We start from the raw sequence: 26,445 nt of genomic DNA, 5'->3' as shown, positions 1-26,445 counted from the left end.
ATAGCAGTAAACTATTTACTTACCTAATGATGTTTCTTATCCAAACAAAAAAAGGCCATGCTTTAAAAATATAGCACTCTTCGAATACACTGATGCAATCACATCACTTCTGGTTTACACCCGGAAGCACCACATCACAATGGGTAGGGTTGCCAACCTCCAGGTGGTGGCTGGAGACCTCCCGCTATTACAACTGTTCTCCAGCCGATAGAGATCAGTTCACCTGGATAAAATGGCCGCTTTGGCAATTGGACTCTTATGGCATTGAAGTCCCTCCCCACCCCAAACCCCACCCTCCTCAGGCTCCGCCCCAAAAACCTCCCACTGCTGGCAAAGAGGGACCTGGCAACCCTAGCGATGGGCTGCTTTACCACTTAAACCGTTTGAGTGGTAAAGCTATCTGGCGCAATGCAGCACTTCTGGGTGTAATCTGGAAGTGACGTAATCGCGTCAGCACAGCCACGCGTGCAATCCCTGCCCCAGCTCTTCCCCAAAAACCTCCCGCCAGAGGAGAGGAGGGACCTATTCACATATATGGTTGGTGCATATAGTGCTGGTCAGATACAGCTCATACACAGATGGCCATGTCTTTTTAAATGCCTAGAATTGCTGTAGAATCCAATTTTTTTAAAGTGTGATTTCCGTAGAAGGCCTTCTCTCTTAACATTGAGTTAGCCATTTTGTAAGAGATATTTAGCAGTTTAACATTTCTGCAAGCTTCAGCAATTTCTGGACAGATATTTCTGGATATAAATGTGAAGATAAATACACACTTGGTTCCAGGAAGTCAAAATGGTAAATCTTTAATTTTCTGTTCAGGTTTAGCTATCATCTTAAAAAAAATTCTGGCCAGTCGTGGATTAGATAACCAGTAGGATATATAGCCCTAATGAGTTCAAGCCTTCTGAGGTCAGTCATCAGCTGATTCCTCTTTCTTCTGGACACTATCTGATTTGTGTCTCTCAAACATTATTTCATTATAGGAAGCTTCAGTAGGCTCTCTGAAGCAGTGTGTGTCAGGTAAAGAGAATTACTCGGATTGTGAGTATGCTGAGCTGGTCAGAGAGTGAACATGTGAAGCTCTTATATACTGAGTCAGACAATTGGTCACTATTGTCTACTCTGACTGGCAGCAGCTCTCCAGAGTCTCAGATCAGGTCTTTCACATTGCCTGCAATCTGATCCTGTTAACTGGAGGTACCTGGGTCTGAACTTGGGACATTCTGCTAGCAAAGCAGATATTGTTCCACTGAGCCACAGCACCTCCCCAAAATTACCTCCCCCCCTACGTTGTATGAAATTATTGGTGCTGTGCACTAGGAATAATAGAATTGTCTTAGGAAAAATTAATAATGTCTGCCTGATCAATTACTAGAATCACATTCACTAGTAGTAGAGAGCCAGCGTGGTGTAGTGGTTAGGACCAGTGGTTTGGAGCGGTGGACTCTGATCTGGAGAACGGGGTTTGATTCCCCACTCCTCTACATGAGCGGCGGAGGCTAATCTGGTGAACTGGATTTGTTTCCCCACTCCTACACATGAAGCCAACTGGGTGACCTTGGGTTAGTCACACTCTCTCAGCCTCACCTACCTCACATGGTGTCTGTTGTGGGGAGGGGGAGGGAAGGTGATTGTAAGCCGGTTTGATTCTGCCTTAAGTGGTAGGGAAAGTCAGCATATAAAAACCAACTCCAACTCCTCCTCCTCCTCCTCCTCCTCCTCCTCTTCTTCTTCTTCTTCTTCTTCTTCTTCTTCTTCTTCTTCTTCTTCTTCTTCTTCCTCTTCTAATACTGAACCCTAGAGAAAAATAATAAACTGGTTTAGAATAACTGCAAACTATGTAGGAGGCAAAAACACCCATGTGCTAAACATCAAAAGACTCTATACAGCCATTGCAAGTTGGAGACATTGGGTTCAACGTCCACTTGAAATGAGATGAAAGTTTTCTATATAAGTATGTTCAAGCTCCCATCACAGCCACTCCACTGAATTGTGTTAGATGTGCATGTCACTGCACAGTGTAGTATGCCTGTACCAATAAAATCAATGCTTTCTCATGAAGCAGTTTGTCATTTTATCTGAGAAATCAAACCAAACAGAAATAGCACCAGCTACTTCTGTCTTAACAACAAATGCCTTATGGACATGGAGTTCCAGATAAGACAGGCCAAGGCATATTGATTTCTGTGGTTTCTGCAGAAAAGAGGATTATTTAGAAATCTTACCATGTTTGGGGATAAACATGGCCAAGAACGAGTGAGTCCAACGAAACTATGGATAATTCACAGTAGTCGCAGTGCAATAGTATAACAGTATAATAAACAACATTTCACAGTATAGTTGATCTCTTGTGTACATTGAATGCCAGTTTTAAAAATTCAGGGCACAGTCTGCCGAGAAGTTCGCTTCTGCAGGCCCCATCAAAATGAACAGAAGCTGTGCAGAAACACGGATGGTAAACATTTATAACAGTTACTGGGTTAGCAGGATGATTTGATCTTTTTGGAGGCCTAACTGAAGGTAGCTCTGGCCAGCTACATAGGGTTGCCAACCTCCAGGCGGTGGCTTGAGATCTCCTGCTATTACAACTGATCTCCAGGTGACAGAGATCAGTTCCCCTGGAGAAAATGGCCGATTTGGCAATTGGGCTCTATGGCATTGAAGTCCCTCCCCTCTCCAAACCCCACTCTCCTCAGGCTCCACCCCCAAAATCTCCAGGTATTTTCTAACCCAGAGCTGGCAACCCTACAGGTACAGGAAACCAGCTAGCTGAGGGTTATAAGACCTCAGAGGGGCAGGAGAGGAAAGGAGGGACTGTTTCACATCTCAAGGGAAGGATGGAAAGAGCAGTTTCCCTGCAGTCCTTCCTCTGGAGCCAGGACACCTACTGGGGCTGCCATTTATCACAGCACCCCCGATGCTGTGGGCATGTGGGAGGGCAGGGCAGCAGCAGGGCTGGTTGGCGCCCTTCCACCCTAGGTGATCTTCTAGGTAGGGTTGCCAACCTCCAGGTACTAGCTGGCGATCTCCTGCTATCGCAACTGGTCTCCAGCCGATAGAGATCAGTTCACCTGGAGAAAATGGCCACTTTGACAATTGGACTCTATGGCATTGAAGTCCCTCCCCTCCCTAAACCTGCCCTCCTCAGGCTCTGCCCCCAAAAACCTCCCGCCAGTGGCAAAGAGGGATCTGGCAACCCTACTCCTGGGTCACCTAATGGGGCCCCATAATATAGTTCCATGTATTTTAGTCTGGCCTTGTGAGAAAACATTAAACTAGACTAGGAAAGAGTAAGTACTTACTTTCCAACTATGAATGAACTCCTAATAAACCAGTTGGTGCTTAATACATTCCTGCAAGTACAACATTCAGTGGTAGACACAAATTCTTCCAGCTGTGATGGGCATCTTAAATGTTAATGTATTAAAGCAATCATTCCTGCTGCTGGACTCCGGCAAACCATGAAATATTTAAAAAGTGAAGTTTTTGTTTCCCCTGGCTGCAGAGCCCAGACCTGCAGTTTTAAATATTAAAACAACAACATTTCAAGTATTCTAAGCAAGCACAAGAGTTCACCGGCACCAGACCCTTCTTTTCCTTTACTTACTGCTTCAGAAAAAAAATGTGCACTTTTTATAACCAAAATGAATGCAGACTACTAAGGGATGCAGTCAGTGTATGTATTTTTGCACTCCAGAAATATGCTGGATAGTCATCTGGGATTTGTTCAAAGTGGAATCCCCTGAAATGTGGGGCCAACTGTGAAAATGTCCCCCTCCCACTCAGGAAAATTTGTGTCTATTTCTATCCAGGACCCTCCGCTGCCAGTCAGCTGTGGAAAGGGACTATGACGGACCTCCTTGGAGGTTTGTGTGACATTCTCTTCCACTAGTGGGTGGAGACTTTCTGTTTGGTTTGGTGTTCCTTACTGGCTCTCACTGACCTTTCTTCCCATATATATACCTTTCTAATTGTGTGTGTGTTTGTGTGTTTCTGTACCTGTGTATTTTAAATCTTGTTTTAATGTTTTTGATCGTTTGCTCACACAGTGCCATCCTAAAGAGATCTACTGCAGTCTAAGCCTATTCATTCCAATAGGCTTAGACTGGAGTAACTCTAGATAGGATTGCGCTATAAATTGGGCCAAAAAACAGCTTTGAAATATTTTGAATAAATAAATATTTGCAGTCTAGTGTGGGATGATCTTTCTATATGATTAACCTGCTACTAAAACTAGTTGTTCAGGTAAGCATTCGGCAGCTTAGTGTTAAAGAAGTATGCCACCCAAATGGATTCACTTGGACCTAGCGTGGTGTACTAGTTAAGAGCGGTGGACTGTGATCTGGAGAACCAAGTTTGATTCCCCACTCCTCCACATGCATCCTGCTGGGATCCTGCTGTGACCTTGAGCTAGTCACAGTTCTCTCTGAACTCTCTCAGCCTCACCTACCTCACAAGGTGCCTGTTGTGGGGGAAGGGAAGGTGATTGTAACCAGCTTTGAGGCTACTTTTGGTAGAGAAAAGTGTGGTATAAAAACCAACTCTTCTTCTTCTAGTTTGACAGACAGAAGAAGAGCTGGAAAACCAGATTGTGTGTCTTTAGCCTGTGGTGGGAGGTCATATGACTGAGCGCACGTCTATCCAAAATAAAGTTTCCTGCTCAGAGCATGCTAGATGTCTGGGATCATGCTCCTAGACTATCCTTCTCCCTGACATGCCAGATTCCTATGTATCTACGTAACCTGAAGTGATACAGTCTGGACATTTCACCTGCTGTTTATGAAAATAGTACAAGAGTGGTATGCACTGGTGTGCCTCTAGCATGCTAAAACATATCCAGCAGGCAGGGTGGGTTTATCCCTCCGTGCTGCTATGTGCTACCACCAACCCCATTCAGGGCATGGATAGAGGGCACATCACACATGAACACATGAAGCTGCCTTATACTGAATCAGACCCTTGGTCCATCAAAGTCAGTATTGTCTATTCAGATCGGCGGCAGCTCTCTGGGGTCTCAGGCAGGGGTCCTTCACATCACCTACTTGCCTAGTCCTTTTAACTGGAGATGCTGGGGATTGAACCTGGGACCTTCTGCATGCAAAGCAGAGGCTCTTCCACTGAGCCACAGCCCCTCCCCACCTTGCTGAAGCAAAGCAGGTCTGGGTCTGTGGTCAGTACTCGGATGGAGATGGTACTGCGGAACCCATTGTATGTACACCCTCACCTTTGCCATGATGAAAGAAAGGCTCAACGTAAATCAATTCTGTGTAAGTGTAGCCGGTTTCACAGTTGTCTGAGTATATAGTGAGGAACCGAATCATCCATGACTTGCCTTGTCACATCGTACATCTATCTGTACCTGAACTGAATAACTGTGAATAGACACTCCTGTCTTCATTTCATGGTCCTTCACAGAGGCCGACAGAGCTCACTCTCCCCCAAAACTCAGCTTGCACATTCAGTAACCAGTGGAAAAGAGCAAGAGTCCAGTGTAGTGCCCAGATATAAGGGCTAGTATAAAACTATACTATATGCACACATATATACACATAGATATGTTTGGGAACGTTGGCATCCACAACTATAAGATGCCAACAGATTACACTTGCTTGCCTGGTACTGCCTCTCACCAGTAGAGAGAAAGCTGTCTTTGAATTACCTCTAACCTTAGGAATGTGGTTTCTGTTTCCTAGCTCACAAGATCAAGCACTCGCTCAGTGACGCCTTCGGGCAATATCTATAGGCTATGCTAATTAACATGGAGTAGACACTTAACGTGTATTGGTGCTTTTGTGTATCAATCTGCTTGCAAGCAGCTATGGGCCTGCCCCATTCTAATGCATAAATGATGCTCACCTTCCTTTGTTCTCGGGTGGGTAACCCTGTGCCTTATCTGTGGTTAACTCACCCCAGCTCTGTGTTTAGCTAAATAAAGAACTGTTGCTTTTAACTTAACCTCCTCCTTGTTGTCTATCATTGGACTCTATAAGACAACCAGGCACTTCATTGTAGCACCTTAAAGACTAACAAAATTTCTGGCAGGGTATGAGCTCACTTCTTCAGATATGAAAGCTCATACCCTGCCAGAAATTTTGTTAGTCTTTAGGGTGCTACTGGACTCTTCTTGCCCTTTTCCACTGCTAGTGACAGACTAGCACGACTACCCATTTTGATTCAGTAACCAGGAAGACTTCTCCGATGAGACGTTCCCCACCCCCTTTCTCTACTTTCTGTGACTTCTTCAGTTCTGACTCCTGTGTTCCATTTCATCCCGTGATTAAGTGGCACCGCATCATGTCAGGAGTGCATGTGCCCAGGGAGAATACAGAATTCTGTAGTGAGGAATGTGTCTTCTGTCTCGAAGACCTTCAGTGTTCCTTGATAAGGATCGTGTCTTAAAAGAAAGAGACCTTTCATTGATTCCTCCCTCCCCCAAAAATTTGCATAACTCACATTTTATTTCCCCTCTGATTTGCATAGCTCTGAGCAAAGATGCTTTGTACATATTTCGCCACTGAAATTTCTAAGCGCTGCTGAACTGGGAAGACACTCTGTTCCTCTCTCGTTCCCTCTCACCTCTTTCTTGTCTCTCTCTTTCTCTCCATCACACGCACCTCTCAGGAACACATCTCAGCAGTGAAGGATAGAAGAGTGCACACAGTTTGGGAATATTATTAGCCAGACCTCATTAATTAAATAAGACTAATGATTTATTCATAACTCCAGGACAATGAGAGGACAATGCAATACATTTACATTAGGGATGAGCACATACTTGGAGGAAGAATAAAAGACTGAGCAGTAAACACTGCAGTCCTCATGTCTGAGTCTTCAATGTTTTGTGGGAGGGTCTTACTGTATCCTTGTCCTCTATTTTATATTTCAAATGAGAAAATTGTTCAGATTAAGAGCCTGAATAGCTGCTTCTGCATTTCTAGTGCTCTCAGAGTATCTCTTTACTCTCAGTTTTCATTTTCATTTTGAAAATAATTGAATAGACTGTTTAATTAAAATTATAAAAGGTCTAAAAGAAGCATTATGTTAGGACTGTTATGGATGCCAGCTCTTGGGGGTGTATTCTGAGTCGGGCCTCTGCTCTACTGGCAGCTGGCAGGAGAGTTGCCAATCTCCAGGTGTGGCCTGAAGATCTCCTGAAATTAGAACCGGCCTCCAGGTTACAGAGATTAGTTGCCCTGGAGAAAATGGCTGCTTTGAAGGGTGGACTCTATGTCATTATGCCCTGCTGAAGTCCCTCCCCTCCCCAAACCTCACCCTCCTCTGGTTCCAGCCCCCAAATCTCCAGGAACATCCCTGCCTGGAGCTGCTAACCTTAGTTGTTAATTAAGTGTTCAGCCCTATAACATGTCATGATGGGTTTGGGCTTGTTACACTTCCTTTAGTATCTCCTGCCAAAAACTGAAAAGCAATCCAGGCTTTGCTAACATTATGTTTAGCTGATGCCATTACTGTTAAACAAAACTGCAAGTATATAGAATAGTTGTCATACCTTAGATCAACATCCATCAGAAGGGCAACCCATCTGTAAAACACTTAAGCAACTCCAAAGCCCTGAGAAAATAGAAAGATTTTTGCCTAATGTTGGAAGGCTGACAAAAAATTAAGCAACAGGCAGAGAATGTCGGGGGCGGGGGAGAGATTCTATAAGCAAGCTGCTGTACCCAAAAAATGCCCTTTTTTGTGACTATCCAACTTCCTTCTGAAGGTGGAAGGACATGAGGGATGACATAAGGGGCTGTTCAGTGGTGAGCCTTCACTGGACTGGCTCAGACAATCTGTCCCCAGCACAATTTTGCACCTGCAGAACAGCACAGCAAAGGATTTCGTAGTGTTATTGGAACCCAGTGGTTCATTCACCACGTATTACCAATATGTTTGAACTTGGGCATCTCTTATACAAAAGAGTGAACACTCAAGATCATATAATATTTTAATATACAACCAATAATTTGTATTCATGTGATATTGCTTTATCTCAAAAGTTGCCAGGTCCCTCTTCGCCACTGGTGGGAGGTTTTTGGGGCAGAGCCTGAGGGCAGGGTTTGGGGAGGGGAGGGACTTCAATGCCATCCAGTTCAATTGCCAAAGCGGCCCTTTTCTCCAGGTGAACTGATCTCTATCTGCTGGAGATCAGTTGTAATAGCAGGAGATCTCCAACTAGTACCTGGAGGTTGGCAACCTTATATATCACTATTGCTATACATTTTTATGGAGGTGAGTTCTTTTTTTGGCATTCCTGTGAGTCAAAATTGTGTATGTGCATTATGCAGAGGAATTCATCTGTAGTTTATGAACAAAAATATGTGCCAGGCATAGGTGCAGATGTATCTTTCTGGACACAGGATTTTTAAAAGAAATTCAAAACAGCTCCTTGCTGCATTCCCGTTTGTTTTGTAGCAAATGGAGTTGAGGAGCCCCTTTTGAAAGCAATCCTATTGCAAATTCTCAGGATATATAAAACACCACATTATTTTAGTTCTTTCATTTCTCTCTCCCCCCCCCCCCGCTTTCCCCCCCTCTTCCCTCTGTTTAGGCTTAGGGAAGAGGTGGGTTTATGGAAGGCAAAAATAAACCAGAATGGTACTTCCAACTCAGGAAGCTGGCTAGCCAGTAGACCTGTGAAAAGGCCAGTTTCTAAAGTCACAGACTGAGGTGGGGGGGACGGGACCTGAGCCATAATTATGGATGTTTGAAGCAGGGCTGTCAGGTAACCATAGCAATTACACAAGGATTGAACTATAGCAATTACAGTGATTCTATTCCCTCACCTTGAGCTAGGTGCGTGCTAGTAGGAGGCACCGTGAAATCGGTTCGTCACCTCTCCATCTGGATGTAGGAAGAAAAGAATGGCTCCTTGGGGAAACTTTTTTCCCCTTTGGCAGGGACATACAGAACTGCCTTGTTTGTTTGGCGCCTCCACATGGCTTGACACTTTTGAAAATGGGAGCAAGAAATTGGTTGGCTTTGTGACCCAATTTAAGCAAATCTCTTTTTTAGAAGCATGTACGATTGCAAATGAAACTGACTGTAATTTCATAAACTGCCTGGCTAGAGCACATTCTAATTCCCATCACAAATCTCTATTAATTGTTTCTAATCCATGTAATTATGTTTCACCCATATCTGATTTTGAAAAATTATTTTCAGCAACAAACCACAAGCCAGCCTGCTTATGTAATTTCTTATCAGGTAGTATCCAAAGAGATTCTGAGAATTGCATTAAAGGCATGGAGAAAAAGAATATATTATATATGATTAAGAAAAATGTTAGGAATTGCAATATAATAATCCAAATAAATGCCGTGGAAATTTGTTGGACTGCAATGATTAAAGATGTCACAATGTTTGAAGGAATTATGATTAGGGTTGTCACCTTATTTATTGTTTCAGCTCTTATGCCTTTAACAGAAGCCAAACACACCACAATTAAACAGGTAAGAACAGCCTCTCTACCTTTATCTGTTCCACTGGGATAGCTACATTAGTCTATTGTAGCAAAAGCAAATAGACCTCTTATGGTACCTCAAAAACAGATCTGTGGCATGCAGTGGAACATAGACTATATACACAACAAAGGGAAAGAAAAATATGAAGATTTAAAAGGCTATGCAAAATGCAAGGGGTACAGTTATGACATTACTATACAAGATAAGCACAATGGCCCTGCACCATGGGTACAGTTGGTGACAGCAAGTTAACTTAGGTATGTTAAGCAATTTAACACTTGCAGCGGCTAAAAAGGGCGTTTTAAACAGGGACATTTTCCCGCGGTCAGCCCCGCTGACTGCTTTGGGGCTTCTTTTGATTATGCATGCCTTTTCTGCCTGTCAGAGGTCACCTTGCTCTCTCGCACGTTTTGCCCATGCTTTCCAGATGCTGTTTTAGCCAGAATCTAGAAAATGTGGGCGAAATGCAGGGAGAACGAGGTGACTGCTGACGGGAAGAAAAAGCATGCATACCCAAAAGGAAGCCCCAAAGGCGGGGGTGACTGCGGAGAAACGCCTTTGCATAAAAGGCCAAAGTTGGCAGCTCTGTTTAACTCCTGATGTTTCAGTATAAGATCAGAGCAGTTCTCTCTAGGAGAGAATTCATTCTCCTCTGCTAAGGGTACTCGCTTGGATCCTAAGCAGTTGGAGCAAATTCTTGGCTTCCCTTTCCACTGCCACCTTCTGTGCACCCTAAAACTGCACTCCTGTGTCAGCGTAGGCACAGGGACAGTGTCATAGAAAAGCGTGGATCAGCAGTGGAATGGGGAACCAGCAGAAAATCACTCTCCCTCCACCAACATAAAAGCTGTTCCATCAGCAGAACTCCTGATTTGCTGGCTATGCTTTTTAAAAATTCTGTTCTAGTGTACTTTGTAGGTTTTAATTGCTAGATTTGTTTTAAACTTTCTCCGTTTTTGTTTGCAACTTTGGGTATCCTTAAATTGGGATATTTAAAAAAAATTAAATTAAAAATATCTAGGGTATTGATGTGATCCTTTGTTCGATCCTCATTCCAGAGTTATTTGAGTTTGTAAAAAAAACATAAGCACAAAAACATCTCCAAACTTTGTTATACATAAAGATTGCTATGGAATAGCATGCAAAATCGGATAAATACCTAAAGGCTAATGTAGATTTCCTGGCTGTTTAATAATATGATCTACTTATATCTTATATACAAAGTTACTGTTTGCAAGCTGGACTTAATTGGTAATTATCTTTCCTATATCATCTAACATTGAAAGCAAGGTTAGAATGTCCCTGCCTGCCCTTAATGGCACTTGTTGAATTTTTTTTAACCCTCTCTTGAGTACAGTTTGAAAGAAGGATCTGACAACTGGACCTTTAGCTTGTCCTTGATAGAAAGCTACAAAACAATCTGAGAAGAGTCCATCAAAAACCCTGAAGCTATAAGGCATTTATTTTTAGGCCTGTGGTTTATAGGAAGAGCAAAGCAACCTAGAGGGGGAAAACAGTGTCAACAGTTCACATGAAGTATCTTTTCATGTTTCGGAAAAGCCAAGGCAGACTGAAACTATAACTATGATGGGATTTAAGAAGGCACACAATAAAGGCAGCCACAATTGATACCCGTTACACATAAGGTCATTTCTAGGTAGTTTTGATGTGGTGGAACTTTAAAAAAACAACACTATATTCATTCTTGCCCAAAGGCAGAGGATTCCATAGTAGCTTGGGGACTGTGATGGTAATTGTTCCTAAGAGGGAAAAGAAAACGTTCCCAATTGCCTTGAAAAGAAAGAAACATCTGAAGGACTCTTCAGGGCCATTCCAAGTTCAACGGAATGAAACCTTTTGCAAAGTGCTGCTTTCATCCCCAGGTATTGCTCCCATCAACACAAATGGACCTCGAAGGGGACGAGCTGGGAAAGGCCAATAGACAAATATTGTGATGACAGATGAGGAGGGAGAGAATGGGGGTAAGAAGAACCTTTAAAAAATAAATATGCAAGGGTCCTCTTAGATCCGCACCATTTCCACACACGCACACGCACAAGAAGCCGAGAAATAATAATATTTCATTTCTTTATTACATGAATCTCAGCCATACCAGTTATTTTGCTATACTGTTGGTTAATATAATTGAAGTGTATATAACAGATACAGAGAAAAGGGAAATAAGACTTCTTCAGGGACCCATTAATTTCTTAAGGATAAAGTGTTTGAAAGTTCAAAGACTTTGTTGAAGCTTATTTTAAATTTTAAATTTCCACTGCCAGAGGATTGATTACTATTCTTGCTTTAGCTTTATCAAACAATAAGTTGATCCCGATCCTTTCAAAAATTCTGCGGTTCTGTGCTTCGTATATATTCAGCTACATTTTAAAATATTCTCTCAAGGACAGTCTTTGATTTAAAAAACCCTGTAAACCAAAATGCTGTAAAAGCTTGGAAACAATAAAAGGCCTATTCACACATTGTGTTTCCACATGGAGCAGAAATGATACATAGGGTTGCCAGCCTCCAGGTGGTAGCTGGAGATCTCCTGCTATCACAACTGATCTCCAGGTGACAGAGATCAGTTCAGCTAGAGAAAATCACCACTTTGGAAGGTGGACTGTATGGCATTATACCTCATTCAATCCCCTCCCATCCCCAAACCCCACCCTCCTCAGGCTCCACCCCCTAAATCTCCAGGTATTTCTCAACCCACAGCTGGCAACCCCCCATGATACAATAAATTGTTTGTATGTTCTTCCCTCTAATGGTGGTCAGCCACAATGTGTTAGAACCCATTGGTCCATTCTGCTAATGGCGACACTTTTCCCTGGTGCACGGGTCCTTCCCTTGATACCAGAGTGGCCACCTTGAGTCTGGAGAAAGTATAGCCATGATCCAGCCCATGGGCTAAATTCACAGATGATTATTCTAGTTTGATTATATGTTCATTTGGTGATTGGCAGCTGAATGTGTCGGCAGCTTTCATTGAAATGCATTGCTTTTGAGGTAATATGAAATTTCTGTCTGTGGTAATATATGCACGAGGGATCATTCAGTACATGTGCGAGTTGCATTTATCGACTGATGAACATTCTTATGCAAACAAGCTCTGTGTTTTTTACCCTCTGTGGGGAGAAAAAAAATTCCAATACTTTTTTGTCTAACAGCCTTGAGAACACCGTGGTATTCCAAGAGTCAAAATCATTTGGTGATTATGTTGCATAATCTCTAACATGAATAATTTTTATATGGCTTTAATTATTTCCAATAGTTGCATACTGTTTTTCAAAGCTATTTATGGTGATGTCTCCTCATCTGTCTCATGGCTTTTGACAAAAGAAAATGCAAACCCTCTTCAAATATTGAAAAAAGCAGTGGAAAACAAATATTTCCAGCAGCTGCTCAGCATCTTAAATATGGGGAAATTCGATAATACTAGAATAGTAACTAGAGAAAGCCTTTGAAACACTCCACATCAGAACTAGCCAAGATCACATTCATTCTCTGACCATATACTGATTAGATTACTGCAGCAAGCTGTATGTGAGCCGTTGAGCTTCAGTTTGCATAAAATGCCATGGCAAGATTCCTGACAACATATCTCCCAGTCTTAAAATAACTGGCCCATATCAATAACCTCTGTCTAATGTGGAGTTTTCCTACATTTATCTCAATTATTTAAGCCTGTTCTGACCCCTAGAAAGATCATTCTCAGTGTCACAGGATGCACACAAAGGAATGGGTGTACCTTTCTGTAGACTGGAATAAGATGAACAAGTGTAGTTCCACGGGGAGAAGGGAGGAATTTCACACACACACCCGTCCCTCTTCACTTCAGCCCCACCCCTGACATACATGACAACTCCTTTGCACAGGTTCCACAACCCCAGATCAGTTCAGTTTTTTTACAGTCATTTGACCAGCAAATATCAGTACAAAATTACAATTTTAAATCCACAACCCCAGTAATTCTCTTTCCAGGGTTGGAGGGGTTGCACAAATGGAGAGGATGGGAGGGGACTACTATGCACAAATGGCTAGATAACAAACCACTATACTGACTATTACCTTCTGGAAACAATTGAATGTTCTGGTTATCACTTAGGAAGCCCATTTCTTAAGGGGGGTAGTTGTGGCGTGCCCGGGAATGGCGCAGCCACGCCGCCCCTGATCGGTTTGCTGCCAGGCGCAGCAAGCCGAAAATGGTATTTTAAAGAAAACTCTGTGAAACTCTCCATAAAGTTTCATAGGACTACGCCTGCCTTTTTGCAGGCATAACTTGGCATGTGCAAAAAGGCAGCTCCATTCCCGGGAACGTCCCCTTCAGTGCCGGCGCAAGCCCTTGTGCCGGATATATGCTGCCAGTGAGGCTGTACCAGCTCACATGGTTCCCCTACAGCAGCATGTTTCCCTGCACCAGTGTCTTTGCCAGTTTGAATGGGGAGGGGAGGGGCTTCAGTTCCATCGAGGCCAATTGCCAAAGCAGCCATTTTCTCCAGGTGAACTGATTTCTATTGGCTGGAGATCAGTTGTAATAGCAGGAGATCTCCAGCTAGTACCTGGAGGTTGGCAACCCTACCCCAGGTCCCACCTGGAGGCTGTCATCCCTACTGCCAACTACCAGCACGTTTTGAGTTTTAGGCACTATGTTAAGCCTAACTTGGGTTTTGGTTGAAGTATTTTTTGCTTCTTTTGCAGTTGGCACCTTTTTAGCCTTATAGATTCTCCCCTTTTATATCTCTTATCAATTTAATGGTTATGTTGCTGATTTACTGTGATTAGTGTTATAATTAGTGCTTTACAGAGTGTTATATGTATCGTCTAATGTAATGAGGCTCCCACCTTCAGTGAGACTATGGAGATCATGCATGAGTGGGATTTTGCATGCATTATATAGGAAGAGGGGCAGCTGTGCATAAGCAATAAGTGGGAATGAAAAGTGCTTAGCTGTAACTTGATTGCACTTAGGACCTTTTATAGCTTTTCAGTATAACTGTTAAATAGATAATGAGGAACCGCTATTTAACAGCTAAGATAATGCCTGCTTTAGTATATCTTGGAATACAGAAAAAGGAGAAATTGGTGTAATTCCAGAATGAAGTTATCAATTTGATTAAATCTTTGCTGTTTTCCAAATATGAACCCTCGAAAAAGGACAGCTAACTATCATTCCTGGTTGACTTAAAGTTCAGCAATGTTTATTTCACTTTATCAAAACTTGGCAAAATGTAATTAAATGCAGCAATTGTCATCTTCTAAACATTCTGATGGCTTCTGGATAAATCTTCCTAGCTAAATCACCAAATGTTCCATTAAACAAACATGCACAGAATTCTCTTGCTAATCATCTCTGTTATGAGCCGAAGCACACAGCTGCTACGAAAGACATCTAATTGCTGTTTCATCAGGCCTGGTTATTTCATTTACATAATTCTCTTACTAATCTTAATGTAGATAGATAGGCAGATATAAAAAAAAGAAGGATGCTATAATGCCTCATTAAATACAAGTTAAAGATACAGTTCTAGTCACAGCTGGTGGTTGACGCATTTAAAAAAAATGTGTATAGCATCTCTGGGCAGAGAGTATAGATATATAAGAATGCATCTTCATGTACTATTTCACATTATGCATGTATATTAAGTGTGAGCATGGCGCATTCAAATTAACAGCCCAACAAGCTAGCTGTTTAAATGAGCTAGCTGTTTAAATGAGAGATAAAACATAGCCAAAAAAATTACTAATCCGTGGGTTTTTCTTTGATTTTGTGCGGTGTTTTTGATTAAAGAGAATGTCAGCTGCAGATAGAATTAAATCCATAGGAATTAATGTGTTTTCCTTAAAAGCATATTAATTGCCTTCTTTTCAAAATGGAATTCTAATTGTTAATTTGATAATGCATGTTGTTAGTGTTCTGTGTGAAAATGTTTTGAAAAAGTATTTCTAGCTTTTGGATATAAGAGTTAGTATACCCAAAATCTGTAAAAACTAGTGTTTCTATTTATTTTGAGTATAAATATCAAAGCAAATGTGAGACAAATGACTGTAAAAACTAGCAAAAATGTTCTACTGTTATTTTCTGCAGAAATGTCAAAAGACATATTGTTGTTCACAAAAGGGTAGCCAGATTTTCCAAAGCTGTATTCTGTTGCAGCATCCTTTCGCCCTCAATGGTTCCCAGTGGTATTTGCATTTCTTCTCATAAACCACACAATTATTATTGCTGCTATATTTCCTGAGCATCACTAGCATACTAGACCTGATACTTACTTGTGCCATAAATGTCTCAATCAAAAGATTTTTTGAAAGACTGTCAGCGTACATATCACTCGCTCCACTGTTGTGACCAGATTCAAATGTTCTCAACTCAGTTTCTTCTGGTCTCCCCCTTTTTGGTCAAGATGCTTGCAGCTCCTTCCATGCCCTGAGAAGAGGCCTCTAAGCCTTCAGAAGCTAGGCCTGGCAACTGATCCTCTGGTAATTTGGCACCTTGGGATAAGCTACTGTGAAACAACTACCAGCAACCCCAAGTTACGTGCTATGACAGACTGCAGTTAAATGTGCTAGTGTGGTATAGTTGTTGACAAAGATCTGGTAGACCCAGGTTTGAGTTCCCATTCTGCCATGGAAGCTCACTGGGTAACCTTGAGCCAGTCACTCTCAGCCTAACCTTTTCATAGGGTGGTTATTATGAGGATAAAATGGAGGACAGGAGACCAATGCTGTAAGCTGCTTTGGGTCCCCATTGTAGAGAAAAAAGGGGTTTGCCAGCAACTGTTACCAGGTTTCCTAATATAGTCTTCAGGCGAAAATGCATGGTTGCTTTACAGCCCATTCCTGAAATTTGGGCTGAAAGGACTTAGGAGGCCGAGGTCGGCCTCCACCGGCGCAGGGCCCCACACCACCGGTGACTGGAAGGCGCACCCCGGCATGAGTAGCCCCAGCGCTGGTGTGCAGCCTCCGGACGCTGGCACAGGCTGTGGCGGCATGCCGGGAGGCATTCTGGTGCCCTGGGAGGCATTTCCGGGGTGTCATGGCGCCGGCCGGGAACGGGACCCCTTTTTGTTTTTACAAAGATATGCCAGCTTTTTGCTGGCATATCTCCTGTGCAACCCTATGAGAGTTGCACGGGTTTTTGGCGCCGGGTAGAGGTTTCGGCGGTGCCAAAACCTCTTTAGGAGGCAATGCCGCTGGGTTGCCTCCTAAAACCGGCGCAGGCATTCCTTTCAGGAATGCACTGTTAGCCTCCTTTATTCCCTGTTTCAGCCAGGATTCAGCCAGGATCGAACGCACGTTCAGCGAAACGCATGCATTCGATCCTGGCAGAATCCTGGCTGAAACAGGGAATAAATGAGGCTAAAGCGACCATGCGTTTTCACCCTTCATCTTCTTCCTCTTTTATAAAGCAGTACTAAAAACTGCCCCGTGGCTCAGAGTGTTAAGCTGCAGTACTGCAGTCAAAAGCTCTGCTCATGACCTGAGTTTCAGGTAGCCGGCTCAAGGTCGACTCAGCCTTCCATCCTTCCGAGGTCGGTAAAATGAGTACCCAGCTTGCTGGGGGTAAAGGGAAGATGACTGGGGAAGGCACTGGCAAACCACCCCGTAAACAAAGTCTGCCTAGTAAATGTCGGGATGTCACGTCACCCCATGGGTCAGGAATGACCCGGTGCTTGCACAGGGGACCTTTACCTTTACTTACTAAAAACTACAAAAAACCCCTCACAAACTGAATGTTTGGATGGATATTATTGAGATGGTTTAGAAAGTCCATTAATTTTGTGAAGAAAAATTAATGGACTTTCTAAACCATCTCAATAATATCCATCCAAACATTCAGTTTACCATGGAAAAAGAAACTGAGGGTAAACTCCCATTTCTTGATACCTTTGTCATCCGTAAAACAAACTTTCAGTTAGGTCACAAGGTCTACCGAAAACCAATTCACACAGATCACTACTTACACAAAAACTCCAACCACAACCCCTGACAGAAAAGAGGAATAATCAAAACATTAATGGACCGTGCAAGATGGATCTGTGAACCACAGTTTCTCAAGGAAGAAATTAATCATCTAAATCATTCACTACTAGCAAACGGCTATTCCAGAAATGAAATCAGAAGGGCCATTAAACCAAACAAAAATCAGAAAACTCAGGAAAAACAGTCTCCCATAGGAAAGGTATTCTTGCCATTTATTAAAGGAGTCACTGATAGGATGGAAAAACGTTTGAAAAAACATAACCTACAAACAGTGTTTAAACCCACCAAGAAAATACAACAGATGCTACGATCAGCAAAAGTCAAAAGAGACCCCCTCACCTTTGCAGGTGAATATCGTATACCTTGCAGTTGTGGACAAGTTTACATCGGGACCACACAACGCAGCATACAAACAAGGATAAAAGAACATGAAAGATACTGCAGACTTGGCCAACCTGAGAAATCAGCAGTGGCTGAACATGAACTGACCCAAACAGGACACAGCGTCTCATTCCAAGACACTGAAATACTGGACAATTCTACCAACTATTTTGTCAGATTGCACAGAGAAGCCATTGAAATTCATAAACATCAGCACAACTTAACAGAAAAGAAGAGAGTTTAAGAATGAATAAGGCTTGGCTTCCTGTCCTGAAAACCTCCAGACTAACAAAGACTACAGTCCACAATAGCCATGCGGATTAGCCTTGGATTCCACATGTTAACATATCACTTCAGGATATAATGGTTCCACATTAACATACCACACCCTCATTAGCACATTATCTTGATTCTTACAGGACAATGATTTGCACATTACCTTTAATACTTTGCAGGACAATGACTCAGCTCAAACCCAACCCCCTTCTGACTATATATTACTCTTCCTACACACTTGACACTGAGAGACACTGTCCTTCAGTGTTACTCCTCTGAAGATGCCTGCCACAGCTGCTGGCAAAACGTCAGGAAAGAAAATACCAAGACCACGGTCACACAGCTCGGATAACCTACAAGAACCAATCTTTCCTTTACATTTGTATCTTACTGCTTGAAGATTTTCACTTCTATAAAATCCAGTGCCTTCACCTGAGGTAAAAATGTATTTGTCAAAAAAAGAGAGAGAGAATATTTTAATATTTCTTGCTTTCTCCCTCTCCTTAACCACACAATCTCAGTAGTTTTAGATAGTGTCGCCATTTTCCATATGTGGCATTTCCATCCTTTTACTGACAACGAGCAATAGCAGAGTGGAGAAGAGTAAGGACTGAAGCTGGAAACAGGATTAAGTGGGATTTCCCAGCATACCTTGAGCTGCTGGTCACTACAGGGAAAAGATGTTTGTTGAAGGGTTCTTGGAACTGTATCTCTTTATTGCATCTTTTCTCCCCAGTTCTCTGCGCCTTTCCCTTTTCCTTAACTTAGTGGGATTCTTTGTTATGTCCACATATCCTGAAACATGAACTGCCCTTGGTAACAGGGTACATCTGGCATCAGTTACTGGTCCCATCTCTGCTTGGGAGCTGCTTAGCCCACTTGTGATATCTATGGTTCTGCAAAGCCACAGTATGGGTTTTTCTGCATGCTTGACTTACTCCTGATTTTCTTGTCAGTTGATCCACAAGCACTGGAATCGGCTTGGGCACAGTTCTTCTGCATGTCTGCCCTCCCTCTCCATTTTCATAGTTCTGGAGTCAGTTTATTTTCTTCTGCAGTGTATATCGATATGCTGCTGTAATGATAGGTCATGCAAGTTCTCCGAATTCCCAGCTTTCATTTTGTTTAAAGTAAGTCTCTACTCCCTTCCCTTGCATAGATATGCCTTTTCCCTTAAATCTCCATGCATGAAGAGGCTACAAACTTATTTTTTAATTGAAAACTGGGAAGTCAGAGAACCTGTTTGACCCATCATTACAGCAGGATATCAATATATATATTTTAGCGCCTTGAAAAAAAAGAAACCATTCATCTTCAGGGCAGGAGAGAGTGGTTTACAAAGATGACAGTCCAATTATCAAAAAGTGGGCTGGAGGTGCATGGGAGGGGCAGAACAAAGAAAACCAACAGAAACATTACGCACAAGGAAAAAGACGACTCAAAATCAGTTTCCAGTTTCAAAAATAATGGGGGAAAAACAGGGAAAAACAATAACAACAAAAACAAATGAAAACTAAAGGCAAAAAACTTAGGCAGAAATCAGGGGAAACCAAAGCCCTATGAACTGACAGAACTGACAACAACAACAACAGAACTGACAACAACAACAACAACAACACAGAAATATCTTTCTTTGGCCACCACCTTTAGATGCATTTGTTTGGAAGTGCTTCCTAATGATACTATTGGCAATATTTTGACCTCACTGCATTTAGGGACAGGGTTTTATGGGTTTCATTTTTGCCTCTGAGTGTTCTTAGAACTGCAACATGTCACCAAGGATATAAGTTCCACTGGAGTCCGAGAAGACTGAAAAAATAAAAGGACTAAGAGCTGCAGGTTGATGGAGAAAGGTTCAGAGAGTCAGGGAATGTGCTTGTGGACCCACGGGCAAGCGGCTCCAAGGAAAGGGGAAGGAGAAGTAACATTAAATAAACACACATACACATACTCTTTGGGAAGTAAATGGCCACGGTTTTTATTGATCACAACAGAATGGAGCATTGGCAGAAAAACCATGGGGGAGGATCCAAGATATCGGGTCACCACCCTGTAACCCGATATATATCGAAAGCATCGATAAACAGCCCAACCACCTGTGGGCACAGCACCGGAGTAGCACTTAGGTGGCCCCACCGGACAGGCATCTCTGTGTGGAGCCAGCGCCACCTGGGATTGGAGCACCCAATACAGGCCCCCGAGCTGGGGATCGCTGTTGTACTCAATCCCAAGACTCCTTATGGGGGTCCCCACAAACTGGAAGGAAAAGCACATCTTCCCTTCTTGGATCAGACCCCATGCTGGAAAACCTCGCTGTCCTGCAGCAAAACCTCGCTGTCCTGCAGCAAAACAGGATGGCTGCTGGGCTGCGCCGGCTTTAAATCATCGCGGGAAAGGGTGACGTCAGGACGCACCGCCCAACCACTGGGAAGGGCGGGGGAGAAACCCCGAGGCAAGCGTGGCCTTGCGAGACGGCGATGGGCTGCAGCCCAGCCTGGTGGAGACCTTTCCCCCTTTCTTGCATCCTGCCCGGTAAGTCCACAATGGGGGGGACCTGTTTAGTCAGGTCCCCCTTTTTTGTTACCATAGTAATGTACAAGAATACTTGTTTTAAAACATTCTAAACATTTATGCCTGAAGTCTCCTATTCATTGTTCTCTCAGATGAGGAAACATCCTCAGGACCACCAGGATGTATAATTACAGTGTCAATTTATTAATTCGAGGTTTGTTTAAACTATATAAACTGTCTATGAATTGTATACCCCATAGTTTTAGCTACTGTATATTCTCCAGTTTTAATTCTGTCACTGCTATGAATTTTAATGGCATTTGCCGTATTAATAAATGAATGAATCTGAATCAGTGTCAATATATCTTCCTTTCTCTAGCATTCTATGATGACTGCTGCATGCTACCATCTACTTTTTGCTTGCTTGAAACAGCCCAGAACTCTCCAGGAAAGAATGTTCAGTCCCTCTCCGCTTCCATAGTTCCTTCTTCCATCCCACAAGAGCGAAGTTTATGAAAGTATTATTAACTCAAGATGGTGTTTTCTTTTCTTTGGATCCCTATTCATCATGATATCAAACTAGTCCAGTTCTCACTTTCCATGAAGGGGATCTCAAGCCCTAACCATGAAAAGTCAATGACACTGACTCTGAAGAACCTGTTCCTGAGAGGAGGAGAATATTTGATTTGGCTTCAAGGCTGTAGCCTTCCTTCCTTCCTGGGTGAGATTTCAAATAAATATCCAGTTGTCATGTCACAAATTTACAAAATCATCATGGTTTTTTGTCCTATGATGGTTTTGCCCTGGCTTTCAGGTCTAGCAACTGGTCCTTCCATGTAGAAAGTAATCGACTAGTGTCCTTACCATGTGCAGTCAGACATTGCCTGCCTCGCCGTGGCCACAACCCGCGCCACACAGCTATCAAAGGAAGCATGACGTGGGCCAATTATTTTATTAACTGAACATTGAATTTACTATAAAAGCTGTACAGGTCCCTGATTTGCATCTCATTTAATGGAACGTTGACATCTGGATCATGTTGAATCTGTAGCCACTGTGTCCCTGACTCTCAGTGCAATTATTTGTGATTCCTAAAGCCTTATGATGCAAGGGGAAGGGGGAACAAAAGATGCATGTACAATACTAAACCACGTTTGTGCTTGTCATGAACAGAGATTTGCTGATAACGTCTGAATGCATCCAATACTGTGTAAGTTGCACATACATTTTTTTTTCCAGCTGGGTAAATGGATACTCTACAGAAAGCCAGATTTCACCTTGGGTTCTCCTGTTCCTGATCCATAATTTATAAAAATTAGATAGACAAAATGTCATTTTTCTCAGAAGACAGTGCTCCAAATTGTTATGGGTCATATTTCATCATGTTTGACACATTTATATTGGACATTGATACAAATTGGTTGTGTCTCTTCTGTCTGGCTTATTTGTTCTGATGGTCTTTCCATTGTCTAGGCTAATGCTTACTGACTACTGATTGAGCTGATCTGTTGGCAGCATTCCTGCTGCTAAAAAGAATCAAGGAATCACTAATTTCATTTTAGAAACTCATCATTTGTCTGGGTTTGTTTTTGAGTTGCTGGGTTTGCAGCAAATTGCAGCTACACCTTTAATTTGCTACACTGTTGTATTTTGTAATTCCATTTTGTAATTCCATTGTCAAATGCAATGGGGCGCATGGCAGATATAATGTGCTGACTGGCTTCCAACTGTGCATCATGCATACAGCACATTAGATATTTGTGCACTCTTCACTCATGGGCTACAGTTCAAGCACAGGTTGGCATACTTCAGCCCACTCATTTCAATAGGGTCAAGCACATCTTATTTTGATGATATACTTAATTATATACTTAAGTCATTAGTAACAAAGTTACCAGAGGATTCTCGGAAATACTACAACTTTTCTGGCACACATTTCTCTCTGACACATGAAAACAAGGCAGGATAGGTTATCACATAACAATTTTTGCCCGTCAGGTGCTGGCCCTGAAGCTGTGCAGGCCCAGGAGCCCTCAGACAAACCTTATGGGTGGGCTGTGCCCTGAAAGAGTCTGGTAGGGGCTGGGGCTGGGACATCTTCCCATCTATTCCCCCCAGGAGCCGAGCTGTGCTGCCAGTGTCAGGCTGGCATGTAGGGTTGCCAGCTCAGGGTTGGGACATACCTGGAGAATTTTGGGGTGGAGCCTGAGGAGGGTGGGGTTTGGAGAGGGGAGGGACTTCAGTGCCATAAAGTCCAATTGCCAAAGCAGCCATTTTCTCCAGGTGAACTGATCTCTATCAGCTAGAGATCAGTTGTAATAGCAGGAGATCTTCTGCTATTACCTGGAGGTTGGCAACCCTACTGGCACTGCTGAAGCTGCTGGCTGGCATGGCTGTTGGCTGAAGCCTCATCGTGCTGCTGGAGCTGGTGCCACTGGGCCTGGCAGTGGGGAACAGCCAATGCTGCCAAGACACTTGGGCAGCTTGCCTCTGCCCCCCTCCTGCATCACTGGCAAGAAGGCAAGCAGGCCCTTCACCCTCTGGCGGCCCTTTTGGAAACCTAAGTAGTTTAGAGGGTAAATAAATTTCTTATTTCCCTAAGCAAAGCATTTTGGGCTTCAGCTCTCTCCTTCAAGGTTATTTCTCCATTCTGTGGAAAGTAATGACTTATTGAGTTCCTCCAGGTTGGTTGTTTAGGAGTCTCAGGCCATAAAAAAACTTATAAATGCCACTCCATCAGCTCTTCTCTGGATGCCTGCTATTGGGCCAACTTCAATATACCCCCAGCATGCATCAGCTAGCACATCAGTCCTTTAACATACAAGCGTCTCCCAGGTAGACTTGGGTAACTACTCAGAAGACTGATCTCTATGTGATCTCAACTATCAGAGGAGAATTTGAATTTGTAAGTGAAGCAAAGAGTAGGAACATTATAGATTCATCTACCGCTGAATATCTTATTAACAGGCATCCATGTATGCCTATCCTATACATGTTACCTAAAATCCACAAACTGGGACGCATCCCTCCCGGTCGTCCAATTGTGTCAGCCTCTGAGGGATTACTAGAACCTGTAGCCAAATATCTTGACCATCACTTACGTCAATTTGCCGTTGATATCCCATCTTATCTCCAAGACACTAGGGACTTCATTAGATTTGCTGAAAATTTAGAAATCAATCAGGCTTGCATCATAGCAACCATTGATGTAACAGCATTAGACACCAACGTTCCTCTAGACGATACATTAAAAATCATTCATTCCCTTTTGGATTCCAGAGTAGAACAAAATCCCCCCACTGACTTTTTACTTCAACTGATTGAATTACTGTTCCACAATAACTTTTTTCATTTTGAAGACCGTCTGTATTTACAGAAATACGGTATAGCCATGGGATCAGCATTTGTTCCCACAATAGCCAATATTTTTATGGCAGAATTTGAAAGGCTATACATATACAATAATAATCCATACTCAGATCAAATCCTTGGGTACAGGAGGTATATTGATGATATGATTTATGTTTTCACTAATGATTTTGACTTTGATTCATTCCTTAATTGGCTCTACACACGTTCTTCCATCCGTTTTACAGGGCAATGCAATTCTATGCAGCTTCCCTTTCTCGACACAATAGTTTACTGTAGTAGCACTAACAGTCTTAGAGTCCGATCTTATAAAAAATCTTCAGATCGTAACGCTCTACTACATTACAGCTTCCATCACCCTAAACATCTTAGGGAAAATTTGCCCTACAGTCAATTTATAAGATTAAAAAGGAATAACTCCTCTATGAATGATTACACTAAAGGAGCTCAAACCCTGACGTCATCACTTAGAGACAGAGACTATCCCGTTTCTACTATCCAAAGAGCAAGAAATAGAACTGACATCAGAGATAGAAATGAATTTCTTTATTGTGATAGTATTAAACATCATACAGTTAATCAACCACTTACCTTTTCTTTCCGTTATAATCATTTATCTAATCATATCGCTGCAATCATTAGACGTCATTGGCATTTACTTTCAAACATCCCTGGTTGTCAACAGATCCCGAAAATTGGATACAATAGAACAACTTCCATCCGTGATAAGCTAGTTCATACGGATTTGCTCACTAACGCAGATACACATGTCAATGCAAAGGGACATTACCGGTGCCATAAATGCCTGGCGTGCAATTTGGCGCTTGAAATCAAAGAATTTAAATGGCTAGATAGTGAATTTGTTTTTCAGCTTAGAGACTTTTCCAACCGCAACACAAAATGTTGTGTTTATTTCTTGATCTGCCCTTGCCAAAAAATTTATATTGGTTCCTCCATACGCCCAATTAAAACCAGGATCCTTGAACATAAATCTAGAATAAGGGCTGGTATATGTACAGCCCCTGTTGTAGAACATTTTCTTAAAGCTCGCCATAACGAAAATGAGCTCCGCTTTTTTGTCCTCTGGCACCTGAAAGGAAAACCATTTGCTAAAAGAAACACCGAACGTTTACTTAGACAAAAGGAAGCTTACTTTATTCATTTATTTCAATCTCTAGAACTCTAGAATCTGGATAATGACTTGTCTTGCTTTATTTAGAGCATGTCTCTTTAAGAAAATATGACTGCATACGCCACCTGTAGCTGATTTAATGCTACGTGCTTTGCAGCTTAGGCAGTTACTTTGAGTATCCCGTTGGGAACAGTCAAATTGTTCAAACTATCTGTACAACTGTGTATTGAAAATGATGTATCCTGTACTGGAACTTCAATATTGAATGTTACACACAGTTTGTATTCTTTTCTCCAATGTGAGATCGGACTGGATTTTGGAACTTCCTGCACTTCCTTCCTTACCTGCGGTATTAGTGCAGTGGTGTTTATTTTGGCTGCTCAATTACCTGGAGGTTGGCAACCCTACGGGCACAGCTGAAGCTGCTGGCTGGCATGGCTGTTGGCTGAAGCCTCATCGTGCTGCTGGAGCTGGTGCCACTGGGCCTGGCAGTGGGGAACAGCCAATGCTGCCAAGACACTTGGGCAGCTTGCCTCTGCCCCCCTCCTGCATCACTGGCAAGAAGGCAAGCAGGCCCTTCACCCTCTGGCGGCCCTTTTGGAAACCTAAGTAGTTTAGAGGGTAAATAAATTTCTTATTTCCCTAAGCAAAGCATTTTGGGCTTCAGCTCTCTCCTTCAAGGTTATTTCTCCATTCTGTGGAAAGTAATGACTTATTGAGTTCCTCCAGGTTGGTTGTTTAGGAGTCTCAGGCCATAAAAAAGCTTATAAATGCCACTCCATCAGCTCTTCTCTGGATGCCTGCTATTGGGCCAACTTCAATATACCCCCAGCATGCATCAGCTAGCACATCAGTCCTTTAACATACAAGCGTCTCCCAGGTAGACTTGGGTAACTACTCAGAAGACTGATCTCTATGTGATCTCAACTATCAGAGGAGAATTTGAATCAGCCCTTTTATTCAACAATTTTGCATGATTTCTCAAGTTATGTTTTTTTTAAAAATGAACATTGACTTCATTTAATGTGGATATAATGGAGAAATAAATTGACATATTCTTGGGTTTTCCAGATTTTGCCGCATTCAGAACACTTGCATCAGGAAACAAATAACGAATTGTTCAGCTTGATAAAGAACGTCAGAACTGGGAAGAGTGGCCATTTTTATTACACACAACATTATTTAATGTCAGTATTAGGCAGAGATCTTAAAGATGGCCTTAGGCATTAGTTATTTACTAACGTGGGAGTATGAATTTAAAGGCATTGAAAAGAAAATATAAATGTTGATAGGATGCCCTAATATCCTTTTCCTCATTTGTTTATAAAC

The sequence above is a fragment of the Euleptes europaea genome, chromosome 11 (assembly GCF_029931775.1).
Source record: "Euleptes europaea isolate rEulEur1 chromosome 11, rEulEur1.hap1, whole genome shotgun sequence".
NCBI lineage: Eukaryota > Metazoa > Chordata > Lepidosauria > Squamata > Sphaerodactylidae > Euleptes > Euleptes europaea.
Note: the sequence above shows the minus strand (reverse complement) of the source record.